The following is a 22,033-nucleotide window of genomic DNA, read 5'->3' as shown; positions in this document are numbered from 1 at the left end:
TCAAGACCATCCAGAATCATTTTAACCTATCAAAATTGATGGGAGGCCTTCACTGCCAAAGTCACTGCTGGGTTTTCACAATTCATTGCAGAGAATCTGCTACTCCCTTTATGATAAAGGAGAGAAGAGTCATAATCAGGGATGAAAGCTAGATTAATACTTGTAATTATCATTGAATTATTTAGCCTGCTATAGGATTATTATTATTAGTGTCATTTGATAATTTTCTCTCATTTTATTAAACACAGCTGTGAGTAATTACCCTACCTAATATATCTCTGTATTGGCTGACTAGCTAGCAAACATTCATGAAAATATCCATTAACCACACATATAAAATGCTGCATTATGATGCTGTTGAATCAGAACATACCACTACCTGATCCTGTAGCTCTTTGAGGATTTGCAAATCAATTAATTCTATGTTTATTGGATTCTTCCCATACAATTAGAAAATTTATAATAGAGTCCATGAACATTATTAGTTTTACCATTTTAAACCAGCAATCACACTTTGATTTTTACAACAAAAGCAGAAATATAAACACACACATTTGGATCAGTTTTCTGTTAGTCTGTCTGGACTTCAAAATCATATTCCTCAAGATAATGCACACCAAAGTTCTGGATTAAACAAGAAATTAGATGGCACCTGAACACTTGTTTTAATATTCTCCAAAGGACAATGCAACCTATTTCTTACATTATGACATTGTTTTACAAAGATCCACACTTTTATAATGTTAGTATTTTTAGTAATCAATAAAATCAATTAATCATGATTAAAAATCAAACATAAAAATTTATACTTTTTGCTTTTGCCCCCTCCATTTAGAACTTATTTATAGCCTGATAATTCAAAGGTCCCTATGTTTATGAAAATCTGGACAGAAATACCTCTAAGATCCCATTCAGAACTTGATATTAATCTAAGTCTTTTGGCTCCATTTATCCTGAGAGCAAAGAGTAGGACAAAGGATTTGAGTACTGTTAGTTTATCTGGGAGATTATCCAAGGTAGAAAAGAATGGGAAAGTGAGACAGTGAAGAAGCAACTTTGTCAAAGAGGTGCATTGTTGATATAATTGTTGTAGATAGAAAATGAAGGCTTGCTTTTACTGAAAGGTCCTGAGAAACTTCTTTAAGTTGTCCTCATGAAGACCTGAAAACTGACAATTTTATCTATGGTTCTTATTTCCACTTCACTGAGAGCTGTCCTCAGAGGACTTTAACTCTCCTACACTTTTGGATTGTGTTGGAGACATTCTAAAATGAGAGAGAGAACATGAGATGCTATCAGTGTTAAGTAACTGCAATTTCCCATGGAACTATCCACCACAGGTTTGGCTATAATCAGGTGTTGGGCCTTGATATCAGAGGGATTTGAGGCAGTATCATTTTAGGTTAATAATTATATCTGAAATTTCCAAAAACTTCAACTGATGAAACTTTGATTATAAATCTATAAATATAACAATAAATCTACAGTATTCAAATTATTTTCATAGAAATACACAGACAAAGAATCAATTGATTAATATTTAAATGTTACAAAATACTGAACTGAAAGAATTTGGTCATATAACAACGTGTAAGAAGTAGAACTTAGGTTTAGGTTAGAACTCAGGATGCCTTTGAGACTCAGTTAAGAAATTGAATGGAGGGACGCCTGGGTGGCTCAGTGTGTTAAGCCACTGTCTTCGGCTCAGTTCTTGATCTCAGGGTCCTGGGACCGAGCCCCAAATCGGGCTGTCTGCTCAGCAGGGAGCCTGCTTCCTCCTCTCTCTCTGCCTGCCTCTCTGCCTGCTTGTCATCTCTCTCTGTCAAATAAATAAATAAAATCTTAAAAAAAGAAATTGAATGGATGTCTGACTATCTTATAGGTTTGCTAAAAATCAGTGACTTTGTGTTCACGTGTGGCTATGTAGGAATTTTTAACTTTCTCTAAGAAGTTATTAGATTTGATTATATAATGGCAGTAAACGATAGGGAAAAGCAAAGTACAAACCCCATAAAGACAAAGACACCGAGTATGAGAAAAGAATAATAGATAAGAAGAATCAATGCATTTGAGGAAAATGGGAATTGAAATACACAATGATTGTTGATTTTTTTAGATGGAGAAAACAAAACTAGCTTGCAAGAAGGAAATAACAGAAGACATGTTGTGATGTGAGACAGAATCCTGGAAAAGGCAGTAAATAAAGGAGTAGGGAGAGCATATCAGGTAATTTGAATAGGTAGGAGTTAGGAGGTAATTGCTTGATAAATTTTATATGGCCCACTTAAATGCACAGATTTTTCTTCTTTAATTTATATGGAGAACAGGGTGTACCTTCTCTTCCCTTTCAGAGCACCAGAGGTGTACTCTTTCAGACTGAAAACCTGAAAAGCTCAGGACTCAGTTCCTTAAGCACAGCTGAGAGGACATATTTCAATTAATATTTACATTTTGCTGTATGTAGTAGACTTTCAAAAGTGTTTTAACCATATTTTTTCATTTAACAAGAAGACTACAGAGAGTGTTTTCTGGTGTTGGTTCAGAGTGTCCATCCCTCTGAACAGATTTTTCTCTCAAAGTCCGGGGCAAGAAATCAATTTTTACATATGTATTCACTAAAAAAGCTGCTGGAAGATGCTGAGCACTGTGGCCCATGAGATCAAGGCACCAGCACACACTTGTGAGTGGTGAGCTCCCAAGGCTGGAGGAAAATTCTAGAATAAAGTGCTCATTAGAGAGCCATACCTTTTCTCCTGTTTCCTTACCTCTCTGCACTACCCTCTTGTATCCACAGCATTGGAAATGCTTTTAGCAACACACCACATTGAATCACCACAAATTATGTTATTCTATTGGTGGAAAACCAAACACTGTGTAAAAAATGTGGTTTTCAGGTTCATGCGTCTGGATGGAAAATAATTCAGAATAAGCTGGTAGGAGTAGCCAAGAGAGATTTAATCTTCTGTTTGGAAAAGGGCTTCTATATAAGTGAGTAGAGGAACCCTTTAGAATTATTCATGTTTAGGGGCACCTGGTGGCTCAGCGGGTTAAGCCTCTGCCTTTAGCTCAGGTCATGATCTCAGGGTCCTGGGATTGAGTCCCGCATCGGGCTCTCTGCTTGTAAGGGAGCCTGCTTCCTCCTCTCTCTGCCTTCCTCTCTGCCTACTTCTGATCTGTCTCTGTCAAAGGAATAAATAAAATCTTAACAAAAAAGAATTATTCATGTTTAGGGGCACCTGGGTGGCTCAGCGGGTTAAGCCTCTGCCTTTTGCTCAGGTCATGATCTCAGGGTCCTGGGATCGAGCCTCGCATCAGTCTCTCTGCTCAGCCGGGAGCCTGCATCTCTCTCTCTCTCTCTTTCTGCCTGCCTCTCTGCCTGCTTGTGATCTCTCTCTGTGTCATATAAATAAATACAATCTTTAAAAAAAAAAAGCAACCAAAAAAACATTTACAGTTTTGGACAGGAGTTTCCCTTACGTTTGGATAAGGATGCAAATTCAACTTCATAATAAATTACACTGCATCATAAAGATTAAATGCACTCAGGGATTGCAATCTCTCCTCCCTCCACCCTATCGTACACACAGCTGCCCGACTAAAATTCCCAAAACACAAATTTTCATGTGCTGCTTTTCAAAACTAGCTTCCTGTCTTCCTGTTGCCTAAAAAAATAGTCTCAAATGCATTTGTCTGGCATTCAGGGCTCTCTATGATGGGCACTCTGGCCAACACATCACTGCTCGTTTGTTCCACCACACACAAGTGGATCTCGGGCTAGTTATTCAGAGACCCACCTCCTCACCGACCCAGCAAAGGTCTCGTGCATCTACTAAACTCACGGCTCACTCAGTGATGTTCTCAAAGGCCTTTAGTGGGTGACATGCCACTGCTAGAGTCAGGAGCCAGTGTGAAGTTGCCGCTACCTAAGTGCATGGACTGAAAGCAGGAACGTTGATTCTCCAGGAGAAAACTGGGGCATTGTTATGATAAGGCAGATGACAAAACCACCCAGGTCCCCTATGACTGCTTTAACACACTCTGGACAAAATTTAAGGAGACAAGTGAACGTATTAAGTCCCACTTAGGCTGTAGAAGGCAAATGCAATGGAGGGAAGGCGTTATCTTCTTCTGGAACAAACCACTTAGCTCCAGCTACTTTTATAAATAGATCAGACCCTGTCCAGGAGCCCACTTAGCTGGGTTCATTTGTATACAATGTCCATACCCTCAGGAATATTAACATTTTATCTCAGATTGCATCAATTTAAATAAAACTTAACAAAAATGGTGTGAAATGAACAAAAACACCATATTCTGTGATGAATCAAATGAAATACATTTTCAGTTGCTGTTCTCCACATTTAAAGATAAAATTTCTGATAACTCATTATTTGTGAAAAGACACAAGACCAACAGTTTGTGTGTATGTGTGTTTTCGTTTTTGGTTTTTTTCTTCCCCTTAAGGCTATAGCCATATTGTCACTAATAAAGATCTCAAATTGGCCTGGAAGCTTTCATGGCAAATTGTCAGTCTGAGGGTAGTCACCATCCAGCCAAATGGCTTTATACATAATCAATGCCTTTCTTCCACACACATTCTCTTCCTGGTTTAAACATTAGTTACCCTGGTTCTACACTGACACAGTATTTGCATCTCTCTCCTGTCCATAACTCCTAAAAGTTGGGGACCTCTCACTTTGGTTTCCCCAGAGCATGACATTTTATTTGGTGCTTGGGGGGCAATGGGCAGTTCAAGAAGTATGTTAACACTATCACTCAATGTATTGATCCATGCTATGCACCAACAGTGTAGTAAATATCGTTCATTTCTTGTAACAAAGGCAGTAGGAACTTCTCCCAAGGGACGGAATTCCAAGGACAGAATGAAGGCAGGAAGGGAGCTGCTCTATTTGGACCTACTTTGTGAGAGACACTGGGTTAGGTATTTTTATGTATACATTATACCACTGAACTGTCACAATCCTGCAAATTCTTACATGCTTGGGTTTCTATGTAGCAAGTTTAGCAAGCCTCCCAAATTCACAGTGACAGGCCCGTGAGTCAAATCCAGCATGCTTGACTCCATGATTGTCAAGTCCATTAGCCCCATATATCATGAATCTGAGATTCATGAGTGTGTAGGTGCTATCAGGAAATGTCAAAAATGCCCATTTCAGGGACACATGGATGGCTCAGTTGGTTAATTGTCTACCTCCAGCTCAGGTCATAATCCCAGCATCCTGGATTCGTGTCCCCCATCAGGCTTCTTGCTTACCAGGAGCCAGCTTCCCACTCTGCCTGCCTCTCCCTCTACTTGTGCTATCTCTCTGACAAACGAATAAGTCAAATCTTTTGTAAAAATCTTGTTTAAAAGGCCCATTTTAAAGAATGTTTTAAAACATTGTTTGGACAACAATAGAAGCGAAAGCAGAATGACATAATGTAACGACAGTTTATTTGGGAGCCCTTTGGGTACTCTGGTGGATGAATGATTTTAAATTAGATTTTCGTGGACATGGGGAGTTAGAGAGCAGAAGGGAGGTGGGAGAAATTGGAAGGGGAGCTGAACCATGAGAGGCTATGGACTCTGAAAAACAATCTGAGGGTTTTGAAGGGGCGGGGTGTTGGGAGGTTGGGGTACCAGGTGGTGGGTATTAGAGAGGGCACTGCTTGCATGGAGCACTGGGTGCAGTGCAAAAAGAATGAATACGGTTATGCTGAAAATAAATAAAAAATAAATTTAAAAAATTAGTTTTTTGTAAACTGCCAAAAAAGAAAAGCACTCACATTTATAGCGTACACTTTATGGTTCACAAAGCACGTGCCAACAATAAAAATAATGATGGGTTACCGTTACAATTCATAGAAAAGGAGGTACAGGGAAATTGAATGAAAGGGAATAATGAAGTAGGTTCATAAGTCCATCTTCTTTGTAAAAAAATTAACCTGAAAGTGCATTTCTGCCACCTCTCTCCTGTTTGATCTGATAAAGAATGACCACGATACATGAATTATAGTTCGGGGTTTTGAAAAGCATAATAGCTTTATACCAACACTTGAGCTTTTATTTATTTATTTTTTGCTAACAAGATAGCTCGATTTGATATGCGGTTCCTGACAAACAACCTTAGAAGTAATTCCATCTTCAGGAGAAGTCAGAAAGAACCACAAACCAAACTTCAAAATAGATTCAAAGAGAAAATACTATTAAAAACATTTCCCATCCGGGGCGCCTGGTTGGCTCAGTGGGTTAAAGCCTCTGCTTTTGGCTCAGGTCATGATCCCAGTGTCCTGGGATCGAGCCCCACATCGGGCTCTCTGCTCAGTGGGGAGCCTGCTTCCACTTCTCTCTCTCTCCTGCTCTCTATGCCTACTTGTGATCTCTGTCTGTCAAATAAATAAATAAAATATTTTTTAAAAAATTTCCCTTCCTGGGGCACCCGAGTGGCTCAGTGAGCTAAAGCCTCTGCGTTCGGCTCAGGTCATGATCCTAGGGGTCCTGGGATTGAGCCCCATGTCTGGCTCTCTGCTCAGCGGGGAGCCTGCTTCCACTTCTCTCTCTGTCTTCTCTCTGACTACTGGTGATCTATGTCTGTCAAATAAATAATTAAAATCTTTAAAAAAAAATTTCCCTTTCTATCAGAAGCAGACCAAACCACTAACAAATTCCCCAGAAAGCTTCATCTAAAAGGTTGTACTTTCTTCAGACACCCAGCAGGACCTTCTTCTCTGGGTCTGGTATTTCTTCAATGGCCTATTCCAGAGAATAAGACACTAAACTACTGAGCGCCAAGGGCCTCAGAACCACGAAAGAGATGATGAGGGGCACAAAGCACGCCTCTGGTCACCAAGAGGGTATGTAAACGTTTGCTGCTTTTCTGCATTTTTCAAAGCTGAGTTTTTAGCTGGAGGCCGCTCCTTTAGGATAATTTGCTGATACCGTATAGTAAAAGCCATTATATGATCTTTTACAAACCATTTCCTATCTTTGCATTCTCATGTACCAAGACAGACACGGATTATTTAAAACCCTGAAGAGAGTGCTATTGCATTTAAATTGCCTGTAACCTTCGTGCAATAGATTTATGATTGATGATAGATTTAGTAAATATAACTATTTTAAATATTTATTCTCAGTAAACGATTTCAACCTATGCTCATTTAAGTAAGTTGGTGCATAATCCCTTTTCTATTAAACCATAGTGCAAGGACCAAAACCGCGCTTCCGAGAGAACCCCAAGCTCTTTTTCTAGAATGGCCATATGTGTATGTATCAGGCGTCCTCTTTTCACTCCCTTTGTGGAGCACCTACCATGGAGGTCATGTAATAATCAATGACCAAAAAACAGACAAAAACCCTAACATCCCGGTCGAAGTTATTCGCGCCTGCCATCATGCAAAGGCAGACCCTGCCTGGAGACCAGGAGACTGCTCAAATAGCAGGCAGGCATCTCAGCCCAGGCCTGTGCTGGGGAAACTGGTTCCCCGCTTCGGGCGCAATCAGGAAGACAGCGAAATGACCCAAGAGAGCAGCCGGGGTTTAGGGCTGATAACTTTTCGCAGCCAGGCTGCCCGCGGATACCCGCTGGGGGAGCCAGGCTAGGAGGCCGCTGAGCGCCGGCGCTGGCCACACTCACAGGCCCCCAGGGCTTCACCTGGTGCCCAGGCCCGGGCCTCCGCCTCAGGAAGGAGGGGGGCGGGGGGGAGCGGCCCGGAGAAGGGGCTTTGCTAATTCCGGAAGCGGGAAGTGAGCTCGCGGAGGACCCGGCGGAGAGTCTGAGAGGAGGTGGAGGGGCTGGCGGAGGAGGGGCGTGCAGGCTGCGGCCCAGTCGGGACTGCAGGACCCACAGGACTCGCTGGCCATGCGCTCCTGCGCTCCAGCCCAGCCCCAGAGGCCACACTGCCCCTCCCAGCCCCATGGCTTCTCCAGACGACCCTCTGCGCACAGATAAATTGAAACCGCGCCGCGCCCTCACCTGGAGCAGAAAGCGCAGGCCGCGAGCTCGCGGGGGTCTCGGGACCCAGCCTCCCGCGACCCCCGGGGCAGCGGGACCACCCCGGACGCCGCGCCGCACCCGGGTCCGCCTGGGGTCGGGCTGGGGATGGCGTCGCCCGAGGTGCCCCCCGCCAGCGGGCGCGCTAGCCCCCATCGTTGTGCACCCCCATGCCCGCGTGCCAAAGTCCCCCTTCCCTCGTCTCCCGCCATGGCCCCGCTGCTTTTGTTCTGGACTTGGGATCCCAGGTGGAAACTAGTCCCTCAGACCTCTCTGGCAGCAAGGAGCACAGGGAGGGATTCTCGGTTTTTCCACCCTGGCTCTTCCTCTCTCCACATTCACATGCCTTCTGGCGTCCCTTTCCTCTCCTCATTGTCACTTTTATTAAATGGTTTTGTTCTGCGTGTTGACCCGCAGAGCGATTTCATGAATGAATATACAGGAAACTGAGTCAGAGCCCACCTGTGAGAGCCCACCTGTGGAGGCCTTTCATTAGAATGGTCTCTGGTTCTAGCCTCAGTTCAGAGTACTGTGTGTACCTGAGGACCAAGTCCAGATGTTTCTTTCATCTCTGACTTGAATTTGAAATCCTCCTCAGACTTCAGCTTCCAGGATTTCTCTCGTCCTTGCTCTCCCACTGTCTCTGTGGGGATCCGCCATGAGTGTTGAACACAGGAATGATTGAATGATATATACCCCCAGGTCGCGCTGGGCTTTTTCTTGTTTTCCTGAGGTTGGAAAGGCTTGGGAGAGACCCCCTGTATGCAGATACAGAGCTGCATGCAATTGCTTAGGTAAACGTGTTCCCCACTTAATTGCTTGGGCATTGAACATTTCGCCCTTAACCTGTGGCTTGAGCAGTTAGGAGGAGACAATCTGGAGGTGAATCAAAAAATGGCTGAATCCACATGGTGGTGGGCTGGGTTTGGGAGATTTTCCTGGAGATTCTAAATAAAGATCTAAATTCTTCCAATGGGGAGTGGTAAACATTTTATCAATGGGAGATGGAAAATAAATTGTCTGGTTAACCTTTCCCTCCCCCTCAAAACCCATTATTTGATAAAACAAAAAAGGAAGTGAAGGGAGAAATCCTCCCACTCCCATCCCCACTCACCTCCATAGCCACCTCCTCTTCCAAGAACCTAACAGACAAGGTGCCAAGAAGTGTTAGGTACCAGCAGTGGTCTCAGAGCTCATTCAAGGATCATGGTGAAAGTCATTCAAAGAGATTGTGGGGGCACAGGGATCCTATTAAGGGGGACAAGTTTAAGGTTTGCCTGGTCCCCTAAAAGTTAATGGCACTAGAGAATATGAGCTTTGGGAACTATAGCTTAATGGATACAACATGTAAAAAGCTTCAGTGAGTCATCGTGGGAAGAGGCCATGAGGGCAGCAAAGACAGTCTTAGATGATGTTATTAATAGCACTACAGGCTCTAAATTTCCTGTGGTGGTGTTCTTGGCAAGACCAGCCCGACCAAAGTGGATCCTCACAACCTGCAACAGAGGGTTTTGGAGATCCCAGCATGTGAGGTATGATGAGAGGGTAAAATGATACGAGGTGTCTTTTGGAAGGTCTGTCTGTCTTCTTGACTTTAAAAGGGAGAACCCAAATCTGTAGGTGAAATCTTTTTGGCTACAAAGAAGGCCGAAGCCTCCTAAGGTCAAGGTCTCCTCGTCACTTGCAAAGATGTCGAAGAACATATTCAGACATTTCAAAGATGTCCTCAATGTCCTCATGTCCATCCGTTCCCACTCTGGAATTCTATCAATAAGGTGAGAGTTCCTCTAGTTGGAAAAAAGATCTAAAAAGACTTCCCTTTCTCATGTAACTTCTGTAACCTCCAGGACACACCCACCTACCCCTTCCAGGGCTGTAATGAAGCTACAGCTGGTGCCAATTTGTGGAACTCGTTAAAGGCTATTTTCCCTTATATACCCCCGGACCAAGTTCCCATGCTCCCTCACCTGATTTCCTGCACTCACCTCCCACCTGGTGTGTTCACACCTGCACGTGCCTTTTACCAACACCTTTGCCAAAAGGCAGCCAGAGTGACCTTACAAAGACCTATCAGTTCCTGGCCTTTGTCTCCATAGAAATCTGCACTGATCTTCTAACAAATTCTCAGTCCTCCAAAGGCATCCATAATCCTCCCATCCATCTCTTCCTACCCTTCCAACTGACTGATGCCTGTTCTGCCCTGTCTTTCTGCCCTTCAACCACGCTGCCTCCCTCTTCCTGTGGAGACTCCTCATGGTGCCTGTCTCCAAGCACAGGTGATTCCCATTGATGGGAAGACCCTCTTCCTCTCCCCCCCCCTCCCCACTCCAGTTACTCCCACTTATTTGTGAGCTCACAAGCCCCATGGTACACACTCTCCATGCAGCCTGCTCTCTTTTCTAGCACTGGCCTTCATTTATAGCTGTGGTTGTGTCACGGATGTCCCTCCCCAGCCTGCCTCCAAGCTCTCCGTCCGTTTAGCTCCAACACCTGACACGGTGCCTGACACGTAGTAAGCCCTGGCTAGCTTCTAAGAGCCTCACTGAGGGACTGAAAGCGTTTTAAAAATGTCACCTCGTAGGCTCCAAACTGTAGGCAGAAATTGACATTTAGAGAGGGTCTGGATTGATATTTTAGAGACGTATTCGTCAAGTTAGATGTGTTCACTGACTTTACCTTGTAAAATTAAAAAAAAAACCTCTGTATCGCTTCACATCTAACGAAGGCACATGTATACATTAAACCACGTTATGAGCTTAATGGAAGGAGACAAGTTTTTTTTGCTAAGAAAATGTATAAGACTGTTGAGGTCACATGGGAGGAAATAGTCCGTTTGTTGGAGCATTGCTATCTTACTCTATCACAGCCACTAATAAAAATCTGACACAGGGTGAGTCAGAATTGTCTGTCGGAGATGAGTTAGATCTGGCTCATGTTCGTACAGACATGAAAGCCAGGAACGAAGAAGCAGGCTTTGAAAGCCTGGGTTAAGGAGGCGGTGTGGTTCACTGTGATGAGCTAAGTGCCCAGGGCCACCGGCAGACATGCGGGCCTGTGTCCTTCCTTTGTTCTGGGGTCCCTCTTGCACCATTTGGTGAGGCTAGCAGCTGGGAGCAGCTCAGGACAGGACCAGGTGGCATCTTACCTCTCCCACCCTCCTGTGGGCTCCAGTGGGCTCCAGTGGATCTCAGGGGACAGCCTGCGTTCCTTGCAAAGCCCAGTAGCACTGGGAGCAGAAACTGGGACCAAAGAATGAGCACCTTGTTTGACAAGCCAGACCAGCCACCTCTTCTTCAGATGCAGGGGGAGCCCTGGCGTGCTGACTCCTCCCTTCTTCCTTTCCACTTTCCTCCCTCCCTCCCTCTTCCCTTCCCCTCTCTCCTTCCCTGGTGGTGCCCTTTCCTGATGCCCACTCCATCCCTTTTCCTTTCTTACATGCCTGTCTTCTAGAGTTTCTTCTCTCCTCTCAATTACTTCCCTTCGTCTGAATCTCCTCTTTGGTCCCTTTGTCCCCGCTCTCTGCTCCTCCTCCCCTTCCCTGGCCCCTGTTCAGCTCCATCCAGACTGCAGGCAGAGCTGGACTGACACGCTCACTTGCTAGCTCAGCCACCCTCCAGAGAAGTCACTCTTCGGTGCCCACCTTCCTGACCCCCTGGTCCTTTCTCCACTTATTCAGCTATTGCTCTGAAGTCTGAGGAGGACAGAGCGGGGCTGCCGCAGAATCAGGCCAGAGGAGAAACCAAACCATGTGTCCACACTGTCCCCCAGTACTGCTGCTCTGAGAGCTTTCGGAGTCCTCAACAGGGTTAGGATTTAGGGGCTTCTTCAGAACCGGGAGTGAAAACAGCCATAGGTCAAAAGAAAAGCTATGGCCCCCACACAAAAATAATAATCACAAATGAAAACTAAGTTAACTCTGAAGTCCCAAAGTCGAAGAATTGCCTTGAATCTGTCACTAGAAAGCACCCAAGGCCTCACTCTCTGGGTTCTGGGTTCCCTGGGAATGGCAGGAGGCTCTGACCCCCTTCCCTCGTCATTCACTCCCAAAGAACGTCCTCTGAGGTGGTCTTCAAACTTCCTCTGAGAAACTGTCTCTGGGAACTGTAGGCCCTTGGCTGCTGGGACTAATGAGGGTGATGTCAGGACCTGATGGGCAGCTTTACCAGGAGACTGTGGCTTCTGGATGCAGTCCTCAGGTCCCATGGTCTGGGTGAGATCTGGGTCTTTCAGTGGAGGAGGACAGATGAGATTTCAGATTTTGAGTTGATTCTGGGATGATTAGTGCTTTGGAGGGCATTGTGTGAAGGTATTTTGCACACGGGAAGGACACGAATTTGGGGAGCCAGAGAGTGGACTGTTAAGAGCTGACTTGCATTTCCCCCAGAAACCTTGCTGCTGTCCTTATCTCTGGTACCACAGAACGTGACCTTATTTGGAACTAGAGTCCTTACAGATGCAATCACATTACAGTGAGATCCTTAGAGTGGGCCCTAATCTCCTGTAACTGACCTCCTTATGTAAAGGGAAAATCTGGACAGAGAGATGCCCCTACTGTCAGTGGTGGGCAGTGCATGAACTTCTAGAACCCTGACAGTAGTGGAAAACAGACTCAGGCTGGGCACTAGGTAAATGGGAGCTCTAGTGGAATTTCAGATGAAGATGCTGTGGACCTCGGCTTTCCCAGGTCATAGTGACGTTAGGATTTCAAATTCAAGTCAGAGATGAAAGAAACATCTGGACTTGGTCCTCAGGTACACGCAGTATTCTGAACTGAGGCTAGAACCAGAGACCATTCTAATGAAAGGCCTCCACAGGTGGGCTCTCACAGGTGGGCTCTGACTCAGTTTCCTGTATATTCATTCATGAAATCGCTCTGCGGGTCAACACGCAGAACAAAACCATTTAATAAAAGTGACAATGAGGAGAGGAAAGGGACGCCAGAAGGCATGTGAATGTGGAGAGAGGAAGAGCCAGGGTGGAAAAACCGAGAATCCCTCCCTGTGCTCCTTGCTGCCAGGGAGGTCTGAGGGACTAGTTTCCACCTGGGATTTCAAGTCCAGAAGAAAAGTGGTGGGTCCAAGGCTCGGGATGAGGGAAGGGGGTCCCCGGCACCCGCGCGTGGGGGTGCCAAACGATGGGGGCTATTGCGCTCGCTGGCGCGGGGGGGGCACCTCCCATGGCTCCGTCCCCAGCCAGACCCCGTCGGGTCCCGGGTGCGGCGTGTCGTCCGGGGTGGTCCTGCTGCCCCGGAGGTCGCGGGAGGCTGGGTCCCAACACCCCCGCGAGCTCGCGGCCCCCGCTTTCTGCTCCAGATGAGGGCGCGGCGCGGTGTCACTTTACCTGCTCGCAGAGGGTCATCTGGAGAAGCCATGGGGCGGGGCGGGGCAGCGGGCAACGGGAGCAGAACAGCGCGGCCTCAGGGGCTCAGCTGGAGCTCGGGAGTGCAAGGGCGGCGAGGAAGGGGGTCCTGAGGCCTGACTGGGCCGCAGCACAGCACCGTGGAGCTGCGCGCCCCTCCTCTGCCAGCCCCTCCACCTCCTCTCAGACTCTCCGCCGTGTCCTCTGAGAGCTCACTTCCCGCTTCCACAATTAGCAAAGCCCCTTCTCCGGGCCGCCCCGCCTCCGCCCCCCTCCCCCTCCGCCCTGAGGCGCGGGCCCGGGGCACGGGCGCCAGCGAAGCCCCGGGGGCCTGCGAGCGTGGCCAGCACCAGCGCTGGGCAGCCTCCTAGCCTGGCTCCCCGAGCGGGTGTCCGAGTGCTGCCTGGCTGCCAAAAGATCATCAGCCCTAAACCCAGCTGCACTCTCGGGTCACTTCGCTGGCTTCCTGATTGTGCACAAAGCCAGGAACCAGCTTCCCCAGCACAGGCCTGGGCTGAGATGCCTGCCCGCGATCTGTTTGAGCAGTCTCCTAGTCTCCAGGCAGGGTCCGCCATTGCATGATGGCACGCGTGAATCACTTCGACCTGGATGTTTGGGTTTTTTGTTTGTTTTTTGGTTATTGGTTATTACATGACCTCCATGGTAGGTGCTCCACAAAGGGAGTGAAAAGAGGACGCCTGATACATACGCATATGGCCATTCTAGAAAAAGAGCTTGGGGTTCTCACGGAAGCGTGGCATTGGTCCTTGCACTATGTTTTAATAGAAATGGGATTATGCACCAACTTACTTAAATGAGCATAGTTTGAAATGGTTTACTAAGAATAAATATTTAAAACAGTTATATTTTAACTAAATCTATCATCAATCATAAATCTATTACAAGAAGGTTACAGGCAATTTAAATGCAATAGCACTCTCTTCAGGGTTTTAAATAATCTGTGTCTATCTTGGCACATGAGATTGCAAAGATAGGAAATGGTTTGTAAAAGATCATATAATAGCTTTTACTATACGGTATCAGCAATTTATCCTAAAGGAGCTGCCACCAGCTAAAAACTCAGCTTTGAAAAATGCAGAAAAGCAGCAAATGTTTACATACACTCTTGGTGACCAGAGGCGTGCTTTGTGCCCCTCATCATCTCTTTCGTGGTTCTGAGGCCCTTGGCGCTCAGTAGTTTAGTGTCTTATTCTCTGGAATAGGCCATTGAAGAAATACCAGGCCCAGAGAAGAAGGTCCTGCTGGGTGTCTGAAGAAAGTACAGCCTTTTCGATGAAGCTTTCTGGGGAATTTGTTATTGGTTTGGTCTGCTTCTGATAGGAAGGGAAATTTTATTTTTAAAGATTTTATTTATTTATTTGATAGAGATCACAAGTAGGAAGAGAGGCGGGCAGAGAGAGAGAGGAAGAAACAGGCTCCCTGCTGAGGAGTGAGCCTGATGTGGGGCTCGATTCCAGGACCCTGGAATCATGACCTGAGCCGAAGGCAGAGGCTTTAAATCACTCTGCCACCCAGGTGCCCAAGGGAAATTTTTTTTAAAGATTTTATTTATTTATTTGACAGACAGAGATCACAAGTAGGCAGAGAGCAGGCAGAGAGAGAAGTGGAAGCAGGCTCCCTACTGAGCAGAGATCCAGACATGGGGCTCAATCCCAGGACCCTAGGATCATGACCTGAGCTGAACGCAAAGGCCCAGTGAGCCAAACTCACTGAGCAACACGGGTGCCCCAGGAAGGGAAATTTTTTTAAGAGTATTTTCTCTTTGAATCTATTTTGAGGTTTGGTTTGTGGTTCTTTCTGACTTCTCATAAAGATGGAATTTCTTCTGAGGTTGGTTGTCAGGAACCGCATATCAAATTGAGCTATCTTGTTAGCAATAAATAAATAAATAAATAAATAAATAAATAAAAGCTCAAGTGTTGGTATAAAGCTATTATGCTTTTCAAAATCCCGAACTATAATTCATGTATCGTGGTCATTCTTTATCATATCAAACAGGAGAGAGGTGGCAGAAACGCACTTTCAGGTTAATTTTTTTACAAGGAAGATTGACTTATGAACCTACTTTGTTATTTCTTTCATTCAATTTCCCTGTACCTCCTTTTCTATGAATTGTAATGGTAAACCATCATTATTTTTATTGTTGGCCCGTGAGAATTAGAGATCAATGCCCAAGTGAAAGCAGAAGGCAGGTTTATTAAAGCAACAGCACACTATCTAAGGGAGAGCAGGTGGTATTCCATGAGGTGGAGCTGGACCTTACTTTGTTTTGGGATTGGATATTTCTTGGTCTTTTTGAAGTGGGAGGACCTTCAACATGCAGTGGATTGATCTCTATTGGAGGCTGCTTCCAATCATTTTGGGGACTCCTACCACATGTTGGGAAAAGGAGTTGTTGTCATTTTTATTTTATTTTTTTCAGGGTTCCAAAATTCACTGTTTATGCACCACACCCAGTGCTCCATGCAATATGTGCCCTCCATAACTCCTATTAACAGGCTTACCCAACCCTCTGCCCCCTCCCCTCAAAACTCTCAGTTTGTTTCTCAGAGTCTCTCATGGTTTGTCTCCCCCTCCAATTTCCCCCCACTCACTTCTCCTCTTGATCACCCAGTGTCTTCTGTGTTATTCTTTATGCTCCACAATTAAGTGAAACCATATGAAAATTGACAATCTCTGCTTGAATTATTCCACTCAGGATTATCTCCTCCAGTCCTGTCCATGTTGATACAAAAGTTGGGTATCCTTCCTTTCAGAAGGAAGCATAATACTCCATTGTAAAAATGGATCATATCTTCTTTATCCGTTCATCCATTGAAGGTCATCTTGGTTCTTTCCAATGTTTAATGACTGTGGCCATTGCTGCTATAAACATTAGGGTACAGATGTCCCTTCTTTTCACTGCATCTGTATCTTAGGTGTAAATACTCAGTAGTGCAATTGCAGGGTCATAGGGTAGCTCTAATTTTAATTTCTTAAGGAGTCTCCACACTGTATCCCAAAGTAGCTGCACCAACTGGCATTCTCACCGATAGTGTAAGAGGGTTCCCCATTCTCCACATCTTCTCCAACACTTGTTGTTTATTGCCTTCTTAATTTTGGCCCTTCTTACTGTGTAAGGTGGTATCCCAATGTGCTTTTCATTTGAATCTCCCTGATGGCTAATGATGATGAACATTTTCTCATGCATCTGTTTGCCATTTGTATGTCTTCTTTGGAGAAGTGTCTGTTCATGTCTTCTGCCCCCATTTTTTGACTTAATTATCTGTTTTTTGTGTGTTGAGTTTGAGGAGTTCTTTATAGATCTTGGATGGATATCAGCCCTTTATCTGTAATGTCATTTGTGAAAATCTTCTCCCATTCAGTGGGTTGTCTCTTCATTTTGTTGACGGTTTCCTTTGCTGTGCAGAAACTTTTGATCTTGATGAAGTCCCAAAAGTTCATTTTTGCTTTTGTTTCCTTTGTCTTTGGGGACATGTCTTGAAAGAATTTGCTGTGGCCAGTGTCCAAGAGGTTACTGCCTATGTTCTCCTCTAGGATTTTGATAGATTCCTGCCTCACGTTGAGGTCGTTTGTCCATTTCGAATTTATCTTTATGTATGGTATAAGAGAATGGTTGAGTGTCATTCTTCCATACATAGCTGTCCAATTTTTTCCAGCACCATTGATTGAAGAGGCTGTCTTTTTTCCACTGTTTAATTTTCTCTGCTTTGTTAAAGATTTTTTGACCATAGAGTTGATGGTCCATATCTGGGCACTCTACTCTAATCCACTGGTCTACAAGTCTTTTTAACCCACTGAGCCACCCAGGTGCCCCTTTTAAGCTATTATTTAAAAGTAGAGTCATTCTTTTTTTTTAAGGATTTATTTATTATTTATTTGTCAGAGAGAGATCACAAGTGGACGGAGGACAGGCAGAGGGTTAGGGTTAGACGTCGTTGGGGTCAGGGTTAGCGTAAGGCTTAGGGTAGGGGTCAGGGTTAGGGTTAGGTTCATGGTTAGGTTTAGGGTCAGGCTCTTAGTAGGGTCACGGTTAGCGTTACACTCAGAGTCAGGGTCAGGGTCAGTGTTAGGGTGACGGTTAGGTTTAGGGTCAGGTTCAGGGTCATGGTCAGATTTAGGGTCAGGTTCAAGTTTTGGTTTGAGGGCAAGGTTCATGTCAGGGTCAGGGTTAGGTTTGGGACAGGTTTAGTGTCAGGGTTAGGGTTAGGTCAGCTTTATGTTTAGGTTCTGTTTTATGAGTATGTTCAAGATCAGGGTTATATTTAGGGTTACGATTCTGTTCAGAATCACGGAGTGGGTCAGAGTTAGGTTGACAGACAGGGTTAGGGTCAGTGTTAAGGTCAAGGCCTGGGGCAGGTTTAAGGTTAAGTTCTGACATAGGCAAAGTTCAGAGTTAGGGTTATGATCAGGGTCAGGGACAGGGTCACGTTTATTGTTAAAGTGTGGTTATGGTTAGGGTTAGAGTTAGGTTGAGGATTAGGGTTAGACCGGGTTAGGGTCAGTTTCAGGGATAATGTTAGGTGTTAGTTTTAGGGTTAGGTTCAGCATTAGGTTTCGGGTCAGGGCCCGTGTTAGTGTCAGTGTCAGGGTTACGTTTAGGGTTAGAGTTAGGGTCAGGCTCCCATTCAGTGTCAGGGTTAGTGTTAGGGTCAGGGTCAGCGTCACTGTTAGGGTCAGGGTAAGGTTTATGGTCTTTGTCAGGGTCACGGTCAGTGTGAAGACTAGGGCCAGTGACAGCTTTACGGTCAAGATCAGATATTGGTTTAATGTGACATTCGGATCAGGGACAGGGTTATGTAGTGGTAAGTGTTAGAATCATGGTTAGGTTTAGGGTCAGGGCTAGAGTCAGGTTTAGGGTCAGGGTCTGGTATAGGCAAAGTTTAGGGGTAGGGTTATGATCATAGTCAGGTAGGGGTCAGGGTTATTGTTAAAGTTTAAAGTTAGTGTTAGGGTTAGCGTTAGGTTAACGGTTAGGGTTAGAACTTGTTAGGGTCAGGGTCCGTGGTAGGGTTAGGGGTTAGTGTTAGGGTTAGGTTCAGCAATAGGATTCGGTCTACAGCCCGTGTTAGTGTCAGGGTCTGGGTTACATTTAGGGTTAGAGTTAGGGTCAGGCTCACAGTCTGGGTCAGGTTTAGTGTTCAGGTCAGTGTCGGGGTCATTGTTAGGGTCAGCGTTAAGTTAATGACATGGTCTGGGTCAGGGTCAGGGTGAAGTTTAGCACAAGTGTCTTTTAAGGGTCTGGTTCAGGTATTAGTTTTAAAGTCCAAATTCGGGTAAGGGACAGGTTTATGTAGAGGTCAGTGTTAGTGTCATGATTAGGATTAGGGTCAGCGTCCGGGTCCGGGTCTGCTGAAGGTCAGGGCCAGGTCAGGTTTAGGGTCAGGCTTTGGTTTAGGGTCAATGTTTGGTTGAGTGTCACAGTTAGGTTTTGGCGGTAGGTTTTGGGATTCGGGTTAGGGTTAGAGTTAGTAGTAGGGTTATGGTTAGGGTTAGGGATAGCGTAAGGTCAGGGTTAGGGTTTGGTTTAGGGTAGGGGTTAGTGTTAGGGTCACGGTCAGCGTTAGGTTTAGGTTCAGGGTCCGTAGAGGGTCATGGTTAGAGTTACCTTTAGGTTTAGGATTAGCGTCAGGCTCAGTCACGGTCAGGGATAGGGTTAGGGTCAGGGTTAGGTCAGCGTCAGGGTTAGGATTAGGGTCAGGGCCATGGTCATGGTTAGGTATGAGTCATGGTTACGGTAATGTCTGTGTTAGGTTTAGGTTCAGGGTCCACATCAGGGTCAGCGTCAGGCTTAGGATTAGGTTTAGGGTTCAGGTCAGGATCACAGTCAGGTTCAGGGTAAGGGTCATGGTCAGGGCTTGGTTTAGGGTTTGGGGCAGGCTCACAGTCAGTGTCAGGGTCAGTGTTAGTGGTTACTCTTAGTGTTAGCCCCGCTCCTGTGTCATGGACCCCTCCCTTCAAGGTCTCAGGATAAACCCTGGGCAGAAGGGTGTAGACCCTCACCCGATTCCACTTAAGCAGCCTTAAACTGGGGTGTGAACATGACTTGCCCACCAGACATCTAAACCCTCATCAGCCTGATCCTGCTTGGGGCATCTCCACCCACGATGGCATGGCCAGGTGCTCTTTACACACAGACACACAGACACCCAGAGGCACACACATGCACACACACACACACACTCACAGGGAGAGAGACGGGGAGGAGACCTAGGGCTACACCGGTTGATCAGAAGGTGTGGACTCTCAGACTCTGAGCCCCCTGGTGTCCTCTTTGATTTTATTAGCCAAAGGGCCTGAGGCGTTGGGGAAACCTGATATGACCTGCCAGGGAGGGGACGTGTCTGGCGGGCGAGCTCTCTTTTCCCTGCATCCTCTCGGCTTTAGTACAGCAGAGAACATGTCGCTTCCTTTAGGATGTGCCTATAAATGAGCTGGGCACGGCGGTTTTCTCTGTAATGGGGTGCCTGGATACGTGGGTTCCAATTCCGTGGGGCTCTGTCTTCAGGGTATTGAGGTCACCACTGCCTGGGGGTTCCTTACCAAACTTCCTGCTTCACCAGAGCTCCCTGAGCCGCTGGTCCCTAAGCTGCTCAAGGCTCACACTCCACTCAATGCAGTGCCCATCCAGTGACCCCCATACAGCCTCCCCACGCCCCTGGAGGGCTGGGTTCAGCTGTTGTCCCCGCTGGAGGGAACAGAGCTGGGTTTAGACCAATTTAGTGTTAGGGTCAGGGTTAAGAAAGACTTCGGGTCAGGGTTAGAGTTAGATGTCATTGCGGTCAGGGTTAGCGTAAGGCTTAGGGTAGGGGTCAGGGTTTTGGTTAGGTTCATGGTTAGGTTTAGGGTCAGGATCACAGTAGGGTCAGGGTTAGCGTTACGCTCAGAGTCAGGGTCAGGTTCAGTGTTAGGTTGACGGTTACCTTTAGGGTCAGGTTCAGGGTCATGGTCAGGTTCAAGTTTTGGTTTTGGGGCAAGGTTCATGTCAGGGTCAGGGTTAGGTTTGGGACAGGTTTAGTGTCAGGGTTACGGTTAGGTCAGCTTTATGTTTAGGTTCTGTTTTATGAGTAGGTTCAGTATCAGGGTTAGCTTTAGGGTTACGATTCTGTTCAGAATCACGGATTGGGTCAGAGTTAGGTTTACAGTCAGGGTTAGGGTCAGTGTTAAGGTCAAGGCCAGGGTCAGGTTTAAGGTTAAGGTCTGACATAGGCAAAGTTTACAGTTAGGGTTATCATCAGGGTCAGGGAGAGGGTCAGCTTTATTGTTAAAGTGGGGTTTAGGGGTTAGGGGTAGGGGTAGGTTGAGCATTAGGGTTAGACCGGGTTAGGGTCAGTGTCAGGGATAATGTTAGGGGTTAGTTTTAGGGTTAGGTTCAGCATTAGGTTTCGGGTCAGGGCCCGTGTTAGTGTCGGGGTCAGGGTTACGTTTAGGGTTAGAGTTAGGGTCAGTCTCCCATTCAGTGTCAGGGTTATTGTTAGGGTCAGGGTCAGCGTCTTTTAGTGTCAGCGTTAGGTTTATGGTCTTTACCTGGGTCAGGGTCAGGGTGACGTCTAGGGCCAGTGGCAGGATTACAGCAAGATCCGGTATTGGTTTAAAGTCCACATTCGGGTCAGGGACACGGTTATGTAGTGGCAAGTGTTAGAATCACAGTTAGGTTTAGGTTAGGTTTAGGGTCAGGTTTGGGGTCCCTGTTAGGGTCAGGATTAAGTTTATAGTTATGGTCTGGGTCAGGGTCAGGGTGAAGTTTAGCGCCAGTGTCCGGTTTAGGGTCAGGTTCAGGTATTGTATTAAAGTCCACATTCGTGTCATGGACACAGTTATGTAGTGGTCAGTGTTAGTGTCATGGTTAGGATTAGGGTCAGGGTCTGGCTCAGGTGAAGGACAGGGCCAGGGTCAGGTTTAGTGTCAGGTTTTGGTTTAGGGTCAATGTTTGGTTCAGTGTCACAGTTAGGTTTTGGCGGTAGGGTTTGGGATTGGGGTTAGGGTAAGAGTTAGAAGTAGGGTTATGGTTAGGGTTAGGGTTAGACAGCGTAAGGTCAGGGTTAGGGTTTTGGTTTAGGGTAGGGGTTTTTTGTTAGGGTCAGGGTCAGCGTTAGATTTAGGTTCAGGGTCTGTAGAGGGTCATGGTTAGAGTTACGTTTAGGTTTAGGGTTAGCGTCAGGCTCACAGTCACGGTCAGGCGTAGGGTTAGGGTCAGGGTTAGGTCAGCGTCAGGTTTAGGATTAGGGTTAGGGTCAGGGTCATGGTTAGGTATGAGTCATGGTTACGGTAATGTCAGAGGTAGGTGTAGGTTCAGGGTCCACATCAGGGTCAGTGTCAGGCTTAGGTTTAGGTTTACGGTTCAGGTCAGGTTCACAGTCAGGTTCAGGGTCAGGGTCATGGTCAGGGCTTGGGTTAGGGTGTGGGGCATGCTCAAAGTCAGTGTCAGGGTCAGTGTTAGTGGTTACTTTTAGTGTTACTGTTACTGTTAGTTGTCATTGACCCATCCCTTCAGGGTCTCAAGATAAACCCTGGGCAGAAGGGTGTAGAACTTACACCCCATCCCACTTAACCAGCCTTAAACTGGGGTGTGAACATGACTTGCCCACCAGACATCTAACCCCTCATCAGCCTGATCCTGCTTGGGGCATCTCCACCCACGATGGCATGGCCAGGTGCTC

The sequence above is a fragment of the Mustela putorius genome, unplaced genomic scaffold (genome assembly GCF_011764305.1).
Source record: "Mustela putorius furo isolate JIRA1106 unplaced genomic scaffold, ASM1176430v1.1 tig00000288_pilon_pilon_pilon, whole genome shotgun sequence".
NCBI classification, from domain to species: domain Eukaryota; kingdom Metazoa; phylum Chordata; class Mammalia; order Carnivora; family Mustelidae; genus Mustela; species Mustela putorius.
The sequence above is the reverse complement of the archived record's forward strand: the minus strand, read 5'-3'. Positions refer to the sequence as shown.